The sequence below is a fragment of the Salminus brasiliensis genome, chromosome 19 (assembly GCF_030463535.1).
Source record: "Salminus brasiliensis chromosome 19, fSalBra1.hap2, whole genome shotgun sequence".
NCBI lineage: Eukaryota > Metazoa > Chordata > Actinopteri > Characiformes > Bryconidae > Salminus > Salminus brasiliensis.
The window spans coordinates 28595677-28616335 of record NC_132896.1 but is presented as its reverse complement, the minus strand read 5'-3'; positions in this window follow the sequence as shown (position 1 = coordinate 28616335).

Here is a 20659-nt window from a genome sequence, read left to right as displayed (position 1 = left end):
GCTTACCTGCCAGATAACTGAACTGACTTGCTGACCAGCTAGTTTACTGCTTACTTTCAGAATTCACATTACTTTGGTGGTTTAAATGGGTGCTATAGGGCGTTGCTGTGAGAATTAGATCACATTCAACCACAACAACCTCACCCCCAACTCCCCAGTACATGATAGCTTGGCCAGGATTGGATATAACAATAGCTTGTCTTGCTGCTAGAATGCAAAATGCAGGTTGAGCTAGTCATACATTGTGAATTGTATGGAGATAACAGTGTGTGAAGCTGTGTTTATGTAGCTTGAAGCATTTGTCTTAACAAAGTAAACCATAATTTCCTTCATTCACTGCTTTTCCAACCATACCTAGCCACAGATTTTAGTTTATGAAGCTAGCTTTGGTCATGGTTGGTAACATTACTGGTTATATTTGCCTGTTTTACTGTACCTAAAGACCATTAAAAGTCAGATCAGATTTCACTATGGGTTGTGGGTAAAATAGCTTCGCCACCACTGATTTTTAGGTTTTTAAAAGCTTTATACTACATCAATGGCCTGCTGTGATCTGTAGCAACAGCATTGCTCACGTCTCCCCTGCCAGGGTGTTTATGCAATAAGCCTTTCTGGCCAGTCCCTCAGACGGCAGCTCACTACTGATCACCGCTGATTAGAGTTCTTTACCTGTCCTCTGAGATACTTGTATTAAAAAAAAATGGAAATGGGAACTTGAGAGTAAGCCAGATGACAAGCAAGTGTTTGTCTCCCTCGTTACTAGACGGCGGATGATATTCATTTGGATCACTGACAGATCTGCTGAAGCATCTGATACATTTAACTACCTTCAGATCCAGCAGGCAAAATCGTCCAAACAGGGAGACTCATGCATTTTTGATTTGGCCGCATAGAGCAGATGGCCGTTATAACTGCATAGCCCTGCAACCATTACTGAAACGTGTTGAAGGAAGCAATGTATAGCTTCAGAATACAGTCAAATCTTCTCAGTGTCTTAGTTCGCTCAGATCTTCATGCCTCTAATAAGAACCTTTATTAAGTGTTGGTTTTAGAAAAGGAAGTTATAAAATCTGTCAAAGCTGCTAAATATTATTTTGTCATGTCCATATGCCCATATGCTGCTCAATTTTTTGTCCACCAATGAAAGGATGCCAACAGTAGTTGCAGTTCCTGATCTGACTGATAGTATTTATATCACAGCTTACTCTGACTCACACAGCACTGGCTTATCCAAAAATCTATACCGAAAAAAAAAAACACTTCTTCAGGGGTTCTTAAAAAAAACGATAAAGTTATATAGCACCAAAACAAACCTATGAATCATTTGAATACATAAATGAAAGGGTTTGTTTTCATGTGTGTCATTCTACTTAAACTACGGTTGCTTCTGGGGAGGCTACATGAGGATTGGCCCATTCCAGCTTCTGCTCCACCCTGGCTCTCTGGTTCTTCTTCTTCTAACTTCTTCTTCTTCAAACACAATTCCGATGATCCACAGCTCAGTACTGGGGGGCTTTACACCCCTCTAGCCTATGACTGGCATTAGGCACGGTGCCAATAGTTTTAAATTGATCTGCTCCAGAGAGTCATATTCTATTGGCAGTACTTTTCTACAGGGACTAGGCAAGCTGTGTGTGTGTGTGTGTGTGTGTGTGTGTGTGCATTTGCACATCTGTGTCAGCAATGGGTGTAACTTAAAGTAGCTGAATGCATTCATTAGAAGAGGTGTCCACAAATATTTGGACATATAATGTACCAATGGGTCCATCCATAGGTCCATCCATCCTCCAACCTCACAGTTCTGCAGCCCATAAGGTCCCCTACTGAGAAGCTACCCCCTCCTGCTCCACCAACTCCATGCTGGCTGTTTACGAACCAGGACCAGAGTTTTAAATGCTAAATGTGCACAAGCTACACATAAGACATGAGACATAGCTTTTGCTGGAGTAATGGTGCTTGGACCCTGAGATATTTATTATTAGTAGTTATTTTTAATAGTAGTATCTCCATAATAGAGAACCTCTAATATTTAATAGCGTACAAACTTTTGAGACCACTATTAAAAGACCACTACTAAATTATTAGAATATGACCTGCTTGTATAAAGACATCAATAAGGTCAATATCACAAATTTGCTTCAATTGCTACAAATTGCATTCACTATAGCATTGAAACACCATCTTGCACCTTTTCACATTCTTATACTTTCACCACAGACATCACTGGTTGATTAAGGATTGTACTAAGAAAAAAACACAAGACATTGAGAAGAGACCGTGGTGCTTTCAGCTGAATGCATTATAGGTGCAGCTCTTCTCAGCTTGCAGTGCATTTACATCCATCGGTGCAAAAAAAGGGCAGAACGGATCACTGGAGATTCTAGCCACCCACACAATAGATTTTTCTCAGACTAACACTTCAGCATCATGGGAGCAAAAACAGAGCAGCTCAGGAAGAGCTTTTCTCCACAATCCATACACTGGTCTAATGACACTAAGAACTGAGACTAGGGTTGTCGTCTAAGCCCTGATAAGTTTTTGGACACTGATAATTGCATAAATTCAGAGAATGGGTTATACACATGATGCAGTCTAAAGTAGATAGATGTTAAGACTTCTCAGTCCTCAATCTTCTAAGTAATCACATTATAGTGCTTCATAGCAACTGTTGTAAAGGGTAAAGTGAATAATATTGACTACCTTATTACAATGACACTTGTCCGGGGGTGGGATTTACTTACTACTCAGCAAGTGAACAGTCAGTTTTTGAAGTTGATGTGTTAAAAGCAGAAAAAATGGGCGAGTGTAAGAATCTAAGCTGCTTTGACAAGTCCCGAACTGTGACGACTGGGTCAGAACATCTCTAAAAACAGCAGGTCTTGTGGGGTGTCCCCGGTATGCAGTGGTCAGTTCCTACCACTAATGCTCCAAGGAAGGACAACCGCTGAACCAGTGAACAGGGTCATGAGTGCCCAAGGCTCACTGATGCATGTGGGGAGTAAAGGCTAGCCCGTCTGGTCCAATCCCACAGAAGAGCTACAGCAGCACAAAATGCTAAAAAAGGTTGGACAATGCCTTGATAGGTCAGAGCTGTTTTGTTGGCATGAGGGGAACCTACCAGGAGGTTTTAATGTTATGGCAGATCAGTGTAATCACCAACAATGCTCTTTTCTGATAAAACTGCCCCTATACGTGAATCGGTCAAACTTCACATAAATACTTGTGTATTTAGCTGGTTTTACTAAACAAAGAGAGGCGGTTTAAACTTCAGAGTGGCTCAGTGGTCTAATGGACTGCCAGTGGTCTATGGCCCAGTGACCAGTGAGTTCAAATCCTGAGCCATGTGCTTTGCCATCAGTGGTTGGAGCCTGAGAGATTCTGTCCGGACGAGAAGATGGTGCTCTCTCCACTCACAACTCACGACTAAAGTCGGCACGGTTGTCAGTTAGCTGGCGCAGCGGAGCTGAGGACCTGACGCTTTCCTTGGCAGTTCGAAAAGCGGTGGTGGCCCTTACCCTCCTACTATTGGGAGCTTTGCTAGTGCTAGGGGATCTTACGGGGCATTTCGTGTCCAGGATATTCTGGAGAGACAACCAAAATTAAACCATAAGTAGAGTGGCAATCCTACCTGAAAAAAAAAAAAACATGCAGACTGACGTTTCCTTAGAAGCTCAAACATAGCTTTATATATAATTTTCTATGAATAGCCATTTTATCTCTTTTTGAAGTTTGAAGATTGTCTACAGTGTGTTATACTGTCGTTGTGATACTGCTCTGATTGTGTTTAGGCTCTCATCTGTGTATTTTGAACTTGCGTTTTGCTATTTCACCCTTGTCGCTTTTAATGTTGCACAGTGGGGAACTTGTCACTAAGCGTTTCGCTACTAGTCATTTGCAGCGTATATTTCTGGTATGTGACAAAGAAACTTGAAGCTTGAAACTCGATCAAAAGAGTTGGGCTATTGTCACAAGTCATTACTGGATACAGTACAGAACCCTCTTTTATCAACAGGGTGGATACAGGAAACCTTAAAACGGTCCTAGAATGGAAAACAGATCAATTCCAAAGCTCCAAAAGCATTTTCTAACAGTCTTGACTCTTTATTTTTCAGCCTCCACAATGAACATAAATCTAGCCCACTAGCGAAAGCCCTTGTCAAAAGTGGCACGGCGAATATGGGGTCGTGGATACTGGAGAACAGCACATTACCTCCAGATTCTGCTACTTATGGTAATACGGGTGTATGCCAACCAGGTCTCAGGACTGCAGGTTTTCCTTTTGCAGTGTCTGCAGAAGGAGACCTAGCCACTCCCTTGATAATGAACTGGACTACCTTAGCTGAGCCAAACTGAAGCTAAACACACATTAGAAAGGAAAGTACCTGTTTTTTTTTTATTTTAAGACCAGAGAAAGCGAGAAAACCAATGGAAGTGATTGCGGCCTAGGCGAAAAGCTAATCCGGTTACAATTTCTTCAGCTTGCTAGTAACACATCAAGCTGAGAGGACAGAATGTAAGAACGGCAAGACTATCGAGCTTTCGATGGTGTCGTAAACCAGCCAATAAAAGCTGAGCTTGTCGGTCCATAAAAGGAAAATCGGCGTATTTCATTCTCAGGCAAAATAACAGGGTGGTAAATAGGCTTTTTAAATGGCATCTGAGCATTTTTCAGCCCAATCAAAGTCACATACGTACTATTTATAGATCCAGGAACAATCTAAAATACTCAGTAATCTTTGTTACCCTTAAACACAGACCTGTAGAGCACAAAGACACATGAGATACACATGCAAAGTCAATACAACAGCAGTGTGCTGGAGAAATGTCGCTTCTGCTCTCTCCCGCTATTGATTTTCCCTACGGAGAAAACATGTGTCGGGGTTTTGAAGAGTTTTTTTTTCTCTCTCTTCCCTCCCAGAAAGAGGAGAGATGAAGCATGACAAATTTAGGCAAACAAAACGAGCAGGATGGGACTGCTAAGTGGAGTTTTGACAGCTGAGTGAGAGAGGGACGCCTCGGAGCACAACCAAAACATTTACGAAGTGACCTTGAAGTCTGGAGCGTGCTGATCATTTTATGTTACACCCACTGCGAAGCTCATCGGTATCACTGGCACACAGACTGCATGCTTATACACTGCTATAGTCACTTGCAAGCAGGGTTGGTATAGGCTGATCCAAGGGCAACTGCTAATCATAAATATGGTATAATAGTTATTGCAGTAAAGGTCTTTCTTTTCTTCTATTAAAACTGTAATAATGGATAATTAGCATTTCATGGCCTAAGTAAGCACAGCACTTCATTTACATTATAGTTAGCTTGTCATTTGTGGGATTTGCTGACATTTGATTGACTCCTGCTACATATTAGTATTATTGTATTGCTCTGTTACACTGATTTATGTAAATACACCAGAGTCGCTCAGGCAAATCTCTTTGGAAATACAGCGGGAAACTTTTCCCAAGTACATTTCCCTCATCCGTCACAGATGGGATCTGCATACACTAGCATTTAGAGGATTCAGTTCTCAGCTCCTCTAAATACCGCCCAGTGCTTTTTTGCTTCACCATGCAATACGTATGGTCTGGAAAAAACTAATAAAAAAAATTAGAATAATGAAAAAAATAAAAGGAAAATGGGCAGAAGTGAGCGAGAGACAGTATTGCTTGTCATGGGGGCAACTTGAGAATTTATGCAAAGACGTTTTCTTTCGGAGCCTCAAAGACCATTTAATCTCCTTATTTCTCTTTTTCAAATCCAGAAGATGCCGTGATGCCATAGGCTGAGACACTGTGTCAGTGTCATGGCTCATGATGTGATCAGACACATGAGGGATGCTGGATATGAAAAACATATGAATAATGCATTAGCATGACTCCATTTAGCATCATAGTCTCTTTTATTGGCTACTGATGAAGCAGTCTGGCAAACAGGCAATATATACTGGAACAGCTTTCAAATGGGTTAATACATTAAAGATCAGCAAAGAAAACACTTACAACAGGGGCACTGTGCACCACCAACTCTTAGGAGACTGTAGTTATTAGTGTTATTAGTGTAATACTGCAGTATAATCACCCCCCCCCAATGACTTACATGACTTAATTGCATAGTTAGTCATGTAATTAATTGCTTCCATGTTTGTGTTTCATCTCTATTGACAGGTCTGAGTCTTAGCTTTTGTTATTTTCAATTTTGTACATGGCAAATTTGCACAGGCCTACAAATCATTGGCTGTGTTTACATACAAAGATTTTCTCCAATTGGAATGAATCTGAATTCATTCCAATTTAGAGACAGACTGAGGTGTATATGTATACTCTACTCAACAACCAGCTGTGTTGCCAGCTGTTAGTGACCTGAAGAGGGCAAAATAGATGATCACCAATTACACAACCCATACATACAGTATTCTTCCCCTACTACATGTAAAAAGAGCCAGCCATCACCTCTTTTTCAGAATTTCCAGACAACCAACGTGCTCGGAGGAAAGCCTCTTGTACCCGGCTCTGATGCTTCAACCAGCAGATGCCAGTGCCGGCCAGCACTGTAAGGCCAATTGTGCTCTCTCTGGGCCCCTGCTAATGATGGTTAGCAGCTTGTCTGGGATTCAAACTAGCAGTCCTATGGTCAGAGTGACAGCGCCTTATTCCGCTGGACCACTAGGGCCCCCAAGAGTCATAATATATTTCCCTGTTAAGTTTAATGGGCAAGAAAGAAATTAACAAAATTTGAGAAGATGCTTTGTGGGGTAAGCCATAAAGAACCTAAGAGGGTTAAAAGTGTAATACATCATGTATGCTGCAGGGAAATATATGTACTTTAAATGCTCCCAGGCTGGCATGGAACAGTGAAGCAGCATTTGAGGTGAAAATAATGAAAGAAAATGTTTGCTGACTTCAGCAGGATCTCACACAACATCCCTTTAACTTCACATCAAAGCCTGTGGTTTAAATGCACCCCCGCTTCACATGCAAGAGTCATCAGTCATTACATGCGTGCCTTAACAGAGAGTTATCTTTGGGCCCTTTTCAAAACCGCGCAGTTCGTGTGTCAAAGCTTGAGTACTGTCGTGAACCCTGGTGAGGACGAGCGAGAATACGGGCTATTTTTGTACGGCTCTCCTGTTTTCCATTCCCTTCACTTACATAGACCTCTTCCACCCTGCTCAGATACTATCAACTTTGGTTTACAGCGGCCGAGCGCTAAGGGTGAAATGTTTAATGTATGGAGGCTGTCTGCACATGTAAGCAACCTCCTCTGATGTGGTTTCACTGGTAGCCAGGCTCGGTTTCTTCGAACTGGGTGTATTGTGAGCTTACCATATTGTGGCTAAAGGCTCAAGTCCCTTAGGTAGACAGCCTAGTGGCCTTGGATATGTCTGGGATAGGGTGTATTTCTGAGAATTGTTACGTCATACAGAGGCAATACCAATACTGTCATGTACACTGATGTACTGTCATTAGGTAGCCCTGGGCCTGTAATCATTGGCCATTTGACCATTTACTATATAGGTGCCCTTTGTATGTTAACACTCACCATCCAGTCCATCCAGATTCATTAGCCATCAACTCTGTCCATCAATGGGTAATCCAGCTGCTAGGTAGTCCAGCTGCTGGTGTACTGACTAATGCTAACCACACACTTGAGCACTTACACTCTCTCACAATCTAGACAGTTTGTCATTGTTTACAGATGATTTTGCAAAGACTGGGAACATTGAAGAACTGGGACTATTTGTGAGACTACAGCTAGAATCTCCCATCATGCTCCTGGTGGAAATGTCAGAGAAGAGAAACTGTTTAACCAATGGAGTAGGAAGAAGAAGAAGAAGACAGCTAACAGTTAACTGTTAGGTGGTTAGGTTAGGTTAGGTTAGATTAGGGTTAGGTTAGGTAAGGTTTAGGGTTAGGGTTAGGTTAGGTAAGGTTTAGGGTTAGGGTTAGGTTAGGGTTAGGGTTAGGTTAGGTTAGGTTAGGTTAGGTAAGGTTTAGGGTTAGGGTTAGGGTTAGGTTAGGTTAGGTTAGGTAAGGTTTAGGGTTAGGGTTAGGGTTAGGTTAGGTTAGGGTTAGGGTTAGAATTAGGGTTAGAAAGACCAAAGGATCGAGATGACGGAAGTGAGCTGCAACGCTAGCAAGATTCATGTGATTTTATTATGACATTGGGATTGAAATAGCACCAACCTAGCCAATGGGGTAGTTTTCAGTGATAATGAACATTGTTTTTTTGGACTTTGGTAAGAACAGAATTGGTCGAACAGCTACGCATCAGACATGGCTCTTCCATAAACTATAAATTTTACCACTTAGTTTTATTTTAAGGCCAAAGCAATGCTATAATAAACATTTTTCTGATCTGCTAACTGATAAAAAAAGCTTTAGTCACCCAATTGATTTATTCATTTAACGCAAAATCAGTTTAACCCTGCATGTGTTGTTATGCAGTAATCCAGACAAGGTTAAGGCAATGACCAAAATGTAGTTGTTTTTAAATCTACATTTTTAGTATAATAAAAACAGTTTTCGTTCACTAATATTGGCCAAATTAATCATTACTAGCACTGATAAATGAGATAAATGAGTTCCAATGCAATTGAATGCACAGTTGAGAAGAGCAGTTGAGAAGAGTTGAGAAGAGCCTGCCTTCTAAAAATAACCAGCCAGTGGTGGTGCTGTTACCAACAAAGTCCACCTAAGAAAGGGCTAAAGGACGACAAAGAGCATGCGCACACCATTTTTGTAGTTCGGATCTCTTCGGTTCTCTTCTCTGCCATAGTTTAATTCTGATTTGCCTATTCACTCAGACTCTGTACAGTACTGTATTTAACATCGAAATGATGTAAATTAAAGCCACACATCAGATTTTATATCGTACATTTAGGACGATATCCACCAAACACTCTTCGCCGTACTGCTGTCAAACCCTGCACCTTCATCAGAGGAAGCAAATCACTCAAGAATGGTGGTTCAATGCCCTCATGCGAGAGGGAGTCACCGAGTGAGAGCTGTCTCCGGTTTCGCTCAATTCACCTGTGGCTTTTTGGACAGGACTTTGAAAGCTTGCCTCAGACCTAAATGTTTGTCAGATCTTAACCGCCTGGATGCTCTCCTGTGTACTGTGGCATGTACTGTCTTCGCTAAGTTCAAACTGATTCCGGTCTGGCACATAGGAATGCTTGTGAATGTTTGCCAAGGTGATCATGGCGTGTTGGTGAACAGTGAGCAGTGAGTGTCCACTTTTAATAGTAAAGGTGCTACAAAGGTGCTCCTTATGAGAAAGTATACTTTATATAGTAAGCACACTGATATCAATGCATTAGCAGTATATTTGTAAGTGTACTTTAGTGTACACTGTGTGCAGAATTATTAGGCAAATGAGTATTTTGATCACATCATTTTTTTATACATGTTGTTCTACTCCAAGCTCTATAGGCTTGAAAGCCAACTACCAATCAAGTAAATCAGGTGATGTGCATCTCTGCAATGAGAAGTAGTGTTGTCTAATGACATCAACACCCTATGTAAGGTGTGCTTAATTATTAGGCAACTTCCTTTCCTTTGGCAAAATGGGTCAGAAGAGAGATTTGACGGACTCTGAAAAGTCAAAAATTGTGAGATGTCTTGCAGAAGAAACTTTTGAAGCGTGATCACTGAACAATCAAGCGTTTCATGGCAAATAGCCAACAGGGTCGCAAGAAACGTGTTGAAAAAAGGCGCAAAATAACTGCCCATGAAGCTGCCAAGATGCCATTTGCCACCAGTTTTGCCATATTTCAGAGCTGCAACGTTACTGGAGTATCAAAAAGCACAAGGTGTGCGATACTCAGGGACATGGCCAAGGTAAGGAAGGCTGAAAAACGACCACCTTTGAACAAGAAACATAAGATAAAACGTCAAGACTGGGCCAAGAAATATCTTAAGACTGATTTTTCTAAGGTTTTATGGACTGATGAAATGCGAGTGACTCTTGATGGGCCAGATGGATGGGCCCGAGGCTGCATCAGTAAAGGGCAGAGAGCTCCACTCCGACTCAGACGCCAGCAGGGGGAGGTGGGGTACTGGTATGGGCTGGTATCATCAAAGATGAACTTGTGGGACCTTTTCGGGTTGAGGATGGAGTGAAGCTCAACTCCCAGACCTACTGCCAGTTTCTGGAAGACAGCTTCTTCAAGCAGTGGTACAGAAAGAAAAACATGATTTTCATGCAGGACAATGCTCCATCACATGCATCCAAATACTCCACAGCCTGGCTGGCCAGTAAATGATGACATGGCCCCCCTGTTCACCTGATTCCACAGACATCTTCATACTAGACTACATACGTCTGCTATGTCTTACTTTTCGGGTGGCGCGATTTATCCAAATGGAATGAAATAAGAATAATGAGACTATTTCTAAAATGTAAGGAGTAGAAAGTACAGATAACTGCATGAAAATGAAAGGAGTAGAAGTAAAATATTAAAAAATATAAATTATTATTATTATTATTATCATTATTCCAGTAAAGTACAGATAACCTAAATGTCTACTTAAGTAAGGTAACAAAGTATTTGTACTTTGTTACTTGACATCTCTGCATGTTTGTAATAGAGATGTGTGAGTGTGAAGAACCCTTCAACCTTGATGTGGTAACATCTGATGTCCAACCATTTTTCTTTAGATTGCTCAAAACAAATTGCAGCACCATTTATATTATATAACAGAGTGTTGCAATGCTTTTTGTCTGTTTTGTCAAGCTTTTCTCAAACTTTCTTAAACAGATAGTGTCATTAGGGGCTTGGTCTGACTCTGTGCCAAATTGTTAAAGGGAATAAGAGCTTCCACTCATCAATCTATTGGTTTGAATTAAGTTCATAGAACACCCCTTTAGCAGCTATTCCCGAGGGAGTGACATTCAATTAAAGTGGAGAAATTTTGATGGCACTTTAAAGCTCATTGAGACTTATTTTTACATTTAATTAGATCACATAGTCGTCGTCAAGCCTTTAACTGACAGTATGGATGTGCTCCCGCGATACCCGCCTATGCCAAGTCTCTTTAGCATCACTTCACTAATTGCTTCCCTAACCACAGGGATCAAATAGTAATTCTCAAAACCTGTCTTTCAAGACCTCTCTCTCTCTCTCTCTCTCTCTCTCTCTTTCTCTCTTTCTCTCTCTTAAACACACACATACTGCATCGTGACAGCGAAGACGAAATACCAATTTTCTATCTTTTTAATCAATTCCTCAACACCCTTGTATTGATGTATTATTGAACAGATTGAAAGGGAGGGACGGCATGGGGGTTTTGATCTGAAGTTTGCTTCTGCGGGCAACCAGTAAAATAAGAAGTCTTCCTGCATTAACTGATGAGGGAGAAGCCCTCTATAATGCTTCAATCAGCAGAAAAGCATCCTCTTCTATTGGCAGATGAGTCAGACATGAAGGATAGACAGAAGGGCAGAGGAATCATTTATAACCAGCTCCTGGGCCCCCGAAGAGTCAAGCATATATATATATATATATATATATATATATATATATATATATATATATATGTAAAAGAGATGTCCGGTAAGTGCAGCATTTGTCATCCCGACATATTGCAAGCTGGATTGAAGCTGCTGGTTTTGGAATAGTAGGACATCTGTGAAGTAATTCTTAGAGAGCAGGCTGATATCATAATAATAAAAGGGATCAAGAGCACTGGATACTGCACAGCCAAAAAGCTTGCATCTGGCATTGCGAAACTGCTGCTTAACAAAACATGCAGTTTTGTATGTGCTTGAAATGTTATTTTTGGTGAAGAAACCACAAATGGCTTGCAATGTCAACAGGCTCAACATGCCACAATGCTCGTCAAGTGATAGACTGGCTTAAGGATGGAAGATGATCAGCTGAGGCCATGACAACACACTCACCAGATTTATACCTCATTGGGATCTTGTGAGATTGTGCCTGAAAATGTGTGGAGGAGAAAAGCCAAGTCACAATATGAGGTCTTTGGACAGCAGTGGAGAATTCAGATGATTTTAGTGGTGCCTTAGAATGGGAGTGAGCCTAGTTGAATAATGACAGTTCAGTACATGTAGCTGACAAACCTTTATGTCCAAATGTTTGTGGACACCCCTCCTAATGAATTAATTCAGCTAATAAGTTGTACCCATAGCTACAACAATGTTTCTAGTCCTTGTAAAGAAGTATTGCCAATATAATAGGACTCTCTGGAGCAGATATACATGAACCTATCGGCAGCATGCGTCGTGCCAGGTGTGGGCTAGAGGGGTGTAAAGCCCCCAGCAGTGAGCTGTGGAGCAGTGGAACTGTGTTCCTTGGAACGACAGATGATTCCAAGGAACGATCTTGGAGAGTTGGGGATGAGGTGGGGCGGTAATCATTAAACATCCCGACCTCACTAAGGCTGTCACAATCAAATCCTCACAGCAATGCTGCGAGTAGAAAGTCTTTCTTGCACAGTAGAGACAGTTACTCCCTTTTTTAATATTCATGATTTTGGAAGAAACAGTGAATGAGCAGGTGTCCCAATACTTTGGTCCATAAAGTGTACCGTAAAGCTCAAACACTGCTGTCACTAATTGTAAACAAAATCTAGCATAACTAAAACAGGACACCCCCCAACACCCCAAGAATATTAGGTAACAGTATTGGCTGATGTTATTAACATCTCCAAATTTACATAAATCCAGCCCAGCAGTGATAGTCTTTACCCAATTAAAACCATGCTGCAGTAAAACAAAACACATCTTTGGCTCTAAACCAGCTCTGATTGGCCCATTCGGAACTGAGGAGGAGGTTAATGCTAATGCACACACACTAGCACAAGTGATCTGACTGCAGTATTGTAGCTAAAGGAACTAGGAGCTGAATGGTCAGGTAGGTCAGTCAGATTGGACTATTTAAACTATAAGGTTTAAAACAGTCGCTGATTAGAAATTAGTCTGATTACAGAAACTGGTACTAAAATTGATGACTTTACTGGTGTTTACTATTGTGGATTAGCACATCTAGCTAAATTGTGGGGCTGTATTAGTTATGGATACGCAAAGGTCGGCCTATAATGAGCTTTAAAAGCAAAAATAATAAATAAATTTCCCTAGTCTTTAATGAACATAATGGGGAGTAGTCAGTGAACATAATGGGGAGTAGTCATTGTTAAGTCTGGCCAGATCAGATTGACTTGCTTTGGGCTGCAGGGAATATATAACACATACAACAATAACCTCATCAGTTGCCTCTGTACTTAGGAAAAACTTATTTCCAACAGAGTATGATGTAATATTTGGCAATCTGTAAGTTGTCATAGGATTGATATAACCCGAGGCTATTTCTACAGCTCATTTTGTAATAGGTAAAAGATGTCTTTACAGATACCGACATCATGGATTCGGATGGCACAGAAATACTCTGGAAACAATTATCTCGCCACACCTCCCAATGTGAAACTAATCCCATCTGAATAGGATGTAGAAGTTCAACAATAACTTGCAGCTGAACGTTTGAATGGACACATTTGTTCATATTGCACTCACATAATGATTCCACTCCCCCCAAAAAAACAGGCCTGCATTTCCCACCGTTCTGTACATACACACTCCACAATGAATATGATTAATAGTACATTAGACGCCTCTAAACACACAGAAAGCCACTTCATTTCGAGCATGAGTCACTGCACACTGCCACTGTCGCCATTGAATGTCATGAAATAGATGCATTACCTTGTATTAAGCTGGTGCATTACCAAGGCTGTCATCATTCTCAACCTTACGATGCTTAATTTCCATGTATTTTGCTAAACAATTCACAAAATGCCGCCTACAACTGACTCTGGCGGCTATCGGCATTGTTTGAATGTTTACTCACCTCCTACAGACCAGCTTTCTGGCCTGAATTTCCCTATTATGGCCTCTACCGACACAACCTCCTAATCATCTCCTGTAAACACACTGCATAATTCCTTCCTGCATTAAATAACTGATCTGCTATAAGCGTACTGGTCCGCGCCGGCTACCGTTGCATCACCCAGGTGGGTGCTCCACGTCCATGGTGGTTGAAAATGACGTCCATTACCTGTAAAGTAGTGCAGCAGTGATTCACTGAAAGTCGAAAATTTTCCACAGTGACACATATACCCAAAGCACTACCCCCCTACACACACCAACACCAAGATTTACCTCTGCTTAAAATGTGAGCATTACATAACACTGCATTCTAGTTTCTGTCCTTCCAAAATTTGTGCACATAACACTTCGCTGTGCCTCCCATGATAGTGTAATCATAGGCAAAATGCCACTGTGCAGTAAAAGCCCATCTTGGCAGCACCAACCCCACGATTCTCTGCATTATTAGATCCCTGCACAAGCTAAATCCCTGAATTTCACACCACACTGTTTGTATATTGTCTAAGTAGGGCACTTTGTCTAACTATAAACACTGGAAGCGTAAATCCAATTCAGATGGGTTTGTTCCTGAAACGTCCTTCAGTGTTGAATCTAATTTACAGCAGCTTTTTGGGGGGGTGTTACTGGATGCTGTAAGTTAGCAGATCTCAGAATTAAGGCAATCAATCTAAAATCAGTAGTTTGTAGAAATGACAGGTTCAGCGTTAGTTTCACACGTATGTGCTGCATATGGCGCACAGCTCCAGGGCCCTGTGTAGGTGTGGGTCCCAAAAACACATGGTAAGTGAACTGGCTATGCTAGATTTTAAGTGAATGGGTGTGTTAGGGTGTCCCTGACCAAGAAGAATCAGATTAGAAGATGAATGGAGGTTCTGCCTGCCATCAGCAGCTGGAGCCTGAGAAAGCACAACTGGTCTTGCACTGTATGGGTGGGTAGATGGCTCTCTCTCCCCACATCACATGTATATTTCCACGAGTCTGTGTAATTACACCTCAGAACAACCAGATTCATCATTTTCAAGGGGTCCCTTCAGGTCACAACCAATTGTTTATCATTATAACAGTGAAAGAGGCTGAACAGAGACCCGTCTCACAACTCACAAAGGAAGTTGAACTGACAAGCTTTTTGTGTGGGTAACCCATTTTTGCAACAGTGGTGAACAACTTTCTCTTGTAAACCTTATTAAGATACCTAAGATACTCAACAGCAAACAGCAAATCACTTGAAACTTGGCTGAGTCCGAATGCTGTCCCTGATTGGAGCGGTTCATAACCTGTTCCAGAACAGATTGCACAAAGTGGTGCAGCTGTCTAAGCATGGCCCCATCATCGAAAGGTCACCAGATCTTTCCCTAGTGATGCCACAGCCATCCGTAGCCAGGAGTCCCAAAGATCATACCTGGCTTCACTCTCTCTGAGGGATAGCCCTCATCCTCCCCATCACTCAGCACAATGCTAGCCAGCACAGTCATCTGCTAGCTGATGTAAGTCATGTGATAGACCTCATTGAAGTTTCTAGCAAAAATAAGGCCACCCAAATTACCTACCCCCAGACCTTGGGCCTACGCTATATATCTACTGCCCCACTCTACTACTTCTCCTTAGAAGTAAGGTTCCCAAGTCTATGACTGAGCAACCCCCACTATTGAACGCTCAGCGTCTGCCAATGGCTATTCTACCTGCTGCATTTCACTGAAATGGCCAGGGCCAGCTATAATTTACTGAGGTGAATTCTGGCCAAAACACACAATCATTACAACAATCTCCAGCACAAGTTGTGTTTTAGATGTTTCTGTTTTTACACATTTTATACATCCCCTTTTACGATCAATACCCACCGAGGCTGAGTCTCACTGAAAGCATTCAAAACAGTGTTCAGACCTGCTGCTGTTTATCGCATTCAGACAGAGGCGGAGGATCCTGACTGGATTTCTGCTCACTAAGACAGCAGTGATGATCTGAAATTAGCTTTAAAATGAGCGAAGCAAGGCCTGAATGTGAACTGAATCCTTTAGTGAAGTGTTTTCATGTTATTTTAAACTGGTTTACTGAACGCAGGGCCATGTTCATTTTCATAACTTCGTTTGGTGAATGGAAAACCCGTTCAATATTGATAACTTGGAGAGATTTTTCAGTGTTTGATACCAAATTTGTATAGATTTGTGGAGGTGGTTCAAAGCCAATACACATCAGCCACTCAGCGACACTGAGGAGGTGAGGACGTGCTCAGATTCCCCATGCTGAGTGATGTACATGTGCTGTTTTTCTCCTTTCTGCACAACAATACTTACGAAACAACAACTTATGAAATTCAAGTTCTATTAAAGTGTCTTCTCTTCTACTGATAAACACAAATGTGGTGTAGATCGTAAGTAGGGTATTTTTTAAACAATAGATTTCACAGTCTTACCTCTAATCAGACAGGGTACGTTTTACATGGAGAGGTGATACCTTCTGATACTTTAGTGATTTCGGTCCCATACGAATGAGCCATCTCTGTCATTTTTATGGACTGTGCACCCCTGCATTACCTTCTGTTAAAGAACCATAAAAAGAACCTCAGGCTAATTAATCCTGTGCAAATCAACATGTGTGTAAATATTAAGTCAAACATTTCACAGCTTTTCTCCAGTATGAAGCCACTTGATGAGGCATTCAGTCTCATCATGCATGGCACTGATACCTTGGGTTGTTCAACTTTGTGGGAAACCTCAGTCAAATCCAGAAGACCAACCCAGACTCCCCAGAGGTGCAACACTTCTGATGGTGTTAGGTAGGTCGTAGCGTAGCCTAACATGTAGCGAATTTTTATTAGGTACTATAGTTTCATTAAGTGGGTTATAAGATTGTCTTCATATTTTTGGAGGGTGATGGCTGTTCTTATATTGCCACTCACATCTCAGTCATTTCATATCTTGTCCGAATTGGTCAGAAATTTTACAGGCGTCTTGTAGGAAAATGCTATTACTCCAACCCCCACCATCCTGTCTGATTTGGGCTTTAGTCTGTTTATTTTTATATAAATTCTGATGGTATTCACTGAGAGTTTTGGTTCTGAATACAGAGAAAAGCTGATTTTGAGAATAAATATATTTTAAGAATTCTCAGATCTCAGAAAATACTGTATTGTTTATCATTTAATATGACTCAGAGGAAGCCAATTCTAGTCTTTACCCACCCAGCACTGTTTGTATTGTGTGTTAGAGGGATTCCTGGCTAGTGGGTGGGAATTGGAAATGACTAAAATGATTGATCAGACCAAAATAGCCCTATAATCTCCCCATAAACTCTAGAATAATCTCTAAAACTCTGGTAGGGGTAATGTCTGCCAAAGTAATACACAACATGCGTAGGGAGGATTGTAGAGTGAGCCCACATATGGGACAAGGGGTTAACATGTGTCCTATTACACTGACAAGAGTTATCTGCCTCTAAATCAGTACACAGTACATCAATATAAACCCCGCCAACAGAACATCCCTCTCTCTTCCTCTTCCACAGCCAGTCATGTAAGATGCCACCAGGCCACAGGAATTACCCACCACCGCGGAGCTCTCTCCGGTCTCTCTGCAGGGGCATTATTTATGGTCGGCGCAGAAACATGCTCGGGCCGCCCGAGGGGAAGGGTTTACCCTGCTCTTTTTATGTCCACTCCCAAAGCACCGCGCTGGGATTTCACTCTCCCCTCGTACAAATTGATGTGACAAATTGTAATGGGGCGTGAGCCTTCAGAGAGCAAAGAGATACCAGGGCTGTTTACACCTAACTTGCACCTCAGGCACCTCCGCTTGTTTCCACGAACAAGCAGGAAGTCTTGAACCCTTAAGACGAGACTGCATCATTTCCACCTCTCCCCGCCACTTATTGTTCAATTATTGAGGCCGTTTTGACTCTACACTTCCCCCAGTTGATTCAGCCTAGTCTAGACATGGAACACTTCTAAAAATAAAGGATCCTAAGTGGTTCTTGGCTTGGACGTATGTAGGACTGAGTGTTTCATGACATGATATGGATCAACGTACAAGCATCACAATATGGTATGAAACATTGGAATAAAAAATATAAATAAAAATAAAGCATATTCTCATTTATTTAGTTTAGATGTTAAGATTTAGATGTTAAAAAAAACATACAAAAATGAATACATAAATGGTTTTAAAGAAACGATGTGGTGCTAAGCACAGCAAGCTAAAAAAACTAAACTCCTATGAAAGTAAAACCTGGAGTAAACTAACAAGGATACCAGAATATTATAATAACAAATACTAATAAATAATAAGAAAAACTATTTTTATCTATTTGCCACATGCTGGTTGTAATAAGCTCTTTCTCTCTTAAATACAGCATCCATTTCACTTGTGCCTTTCCGTGCTGTTTGCAAATTGACAAAATATAAAATAAAAACATTTCATTATCTAGAAAAAATTAGTAAATAAGTTTAATTGGTTTTGAATTTACTCATAATATTGGCAAAATAGTCATTATTTCATCAAAATATGTACAAAAAAAGAAAATACATCTCAGTAATAAAAGAAAGTCATTATTTAAATAAAATAAGCCAGTAATTTTAAGGTAATTTTGTAAGTAATGTAAAAAAAAAAACAGGAACAAATTGATCAAAACATTTTGGGTCATTGTTTAATCAAAAACATGTAAAAATCTCAGAAAAAATAATATCAGAAAATGTCTGTCAAAATAGACTTGAATTGGTACAGTATATTATCTTTCCATTGCATAGGGAGTGTTTAAAAGGTTGCTTTTCACATTTAAACAGCATTAGAGCTGATTAGAACCTCAGATTGAAACAGATTTACAGATTTGAAACAACACTGAAAGATTCTTTAAGGAGCTAATAGTAGTTCTTGTATGGCACAGCTTCAAAGAACCCTTTTTGGCACTTATATTTTACACATATGTACGTACAGATTGCAGATTGCAGGTGTGATGGATGCGATAACGTTGAGGAAAAGATTTGTTTCTGTGCGTAGAGATGAACATTTTCATATATCTATAAGACCATATGAATCCAGTGGCTCAGACAGAGGAAAGCCAGTGAGAAGACAATCTACATTTTTATGAGAAGACCACGAACTACTTGTCTCATAGCATCACTCATTCTTAATACTATTACATTAAAAAAATATCCCATGTGGATTTCTAGCAGCCCATAAGCTTGTGAATAAGATGCAGACAGTGTTGTCTGACAGGAGATAGCAGGAGGTAGCGAGTTAGCTCCGAGGCATTTAGTGATGATGGAAGGTGAGACTCGACTGGAGTTAGAAGTCTCCATGAAGGGCCATATTTATCATTGTATGCTAGACACACTTTCTTAAATGCAAGATCTTGACATCATTGCTTTAAAACAGAGACTCCTGAACTGACAGCATAATATGCCTTCACATTACGTGACTTTATGTCCATCATTTCATCAAAACTGGTTTAAAAAGTAGGCCTGAATATATATTCAACTTTTACATCTTTAATCTTGCATAACAAAACATTGCCAAGCAGATTAAAATTTTACACACAATTGATTTTAGGGCTCGCAGATGGCACAGCCTTTGTTCTGTTTGCTAATGTTTTGAAAATTCATCAAGCTTATCATGAATCCATCAAAAAAAATAAAAAACAAAAAAAATATGCTGCTATTTGATGTCATCACTGTTCATCTAGTGGTTCCGCCTTTTCTCCTAAATGCCTCAGTAAAAAAAGCAAACTTCCAATGCCTAATTAAAGTTTAACATGGGGTTTAAGGCTGAATTATTTAAGTAGCATGTGTCCCGGACCTGTAGGGGTGAAAGAAGGGATGGCTGAGCTTAGCTTACATATTGTATGTTCACTAGGCATGGTACACTTGGAGGTGAGATAAATATACATGCTCTCCTTTTCACCTGAAGCTTAATCCAAAGACAGGAGTCATGACATGCTTAAGAGTACACCCCTTCCATTCGGGAGGCTATTGTTCTCGTCAATGGGCGGGCTCCTCGTCAGCACTCTCTGGGCCTCAACTGGAGTCCATCGCCAATTTCCACCATGCATAATGTATGCATGGAGGGGAAAAAGGAACTGGTCACGATCCAAAGCATACCACCTCATCTGTGAAACACGGTGACACGCTCACATATGGATGCTGGTGTTTTGTTGAGGCGGTTCGAGCAAGAAAAAGTCAGACGAGTACACAGTTAGACTAAAGGCTTTGAAATTTCACTTTGTAGCGGGACAGTGTTAAAAAACTAACAAACCCAATGGAGCTGTTCAGGGCCAAGTACTTCAAGGTGCCCTAGAATGGAAAAGTGACATACCGTGAAGCTCAAACAGAGCAGTAAAACTTGCCAATTCTAAAAATGTACATACACCCAGCCATGTTGTGAAATGATTTTGAGGGTAAAAGCAATGGCTACTTAAAGAAAAAAAAGAAATGGGGCTAAAAAGGCTAAAAGCGTACCCTAGGCCAACCAGAGAAGACCGGAGGCCAGTAAAGCCGGAGGCCAGTAAAGCCAGGAGAGCAAGCAAGTTCTAGGCAAATTCTAGGCTAAAATCTAACTCAGCCAATTGGCTACAAGTTAGCCGACCACACGCCGTGCCCAGAAGCTGCTGAGAGGGCAATATTGCTATCTGGTGAGACTCAGGAATAGTTACAAAAAATATTTGGTCTTGTTAAAGTGCTAGCCTTTGCTAGGCTATGCTATACTATGCTATGTGACTTTCTTCCTTAGGCATACCATAAAAAAACACTGAATCCTACTCAAAATATAGG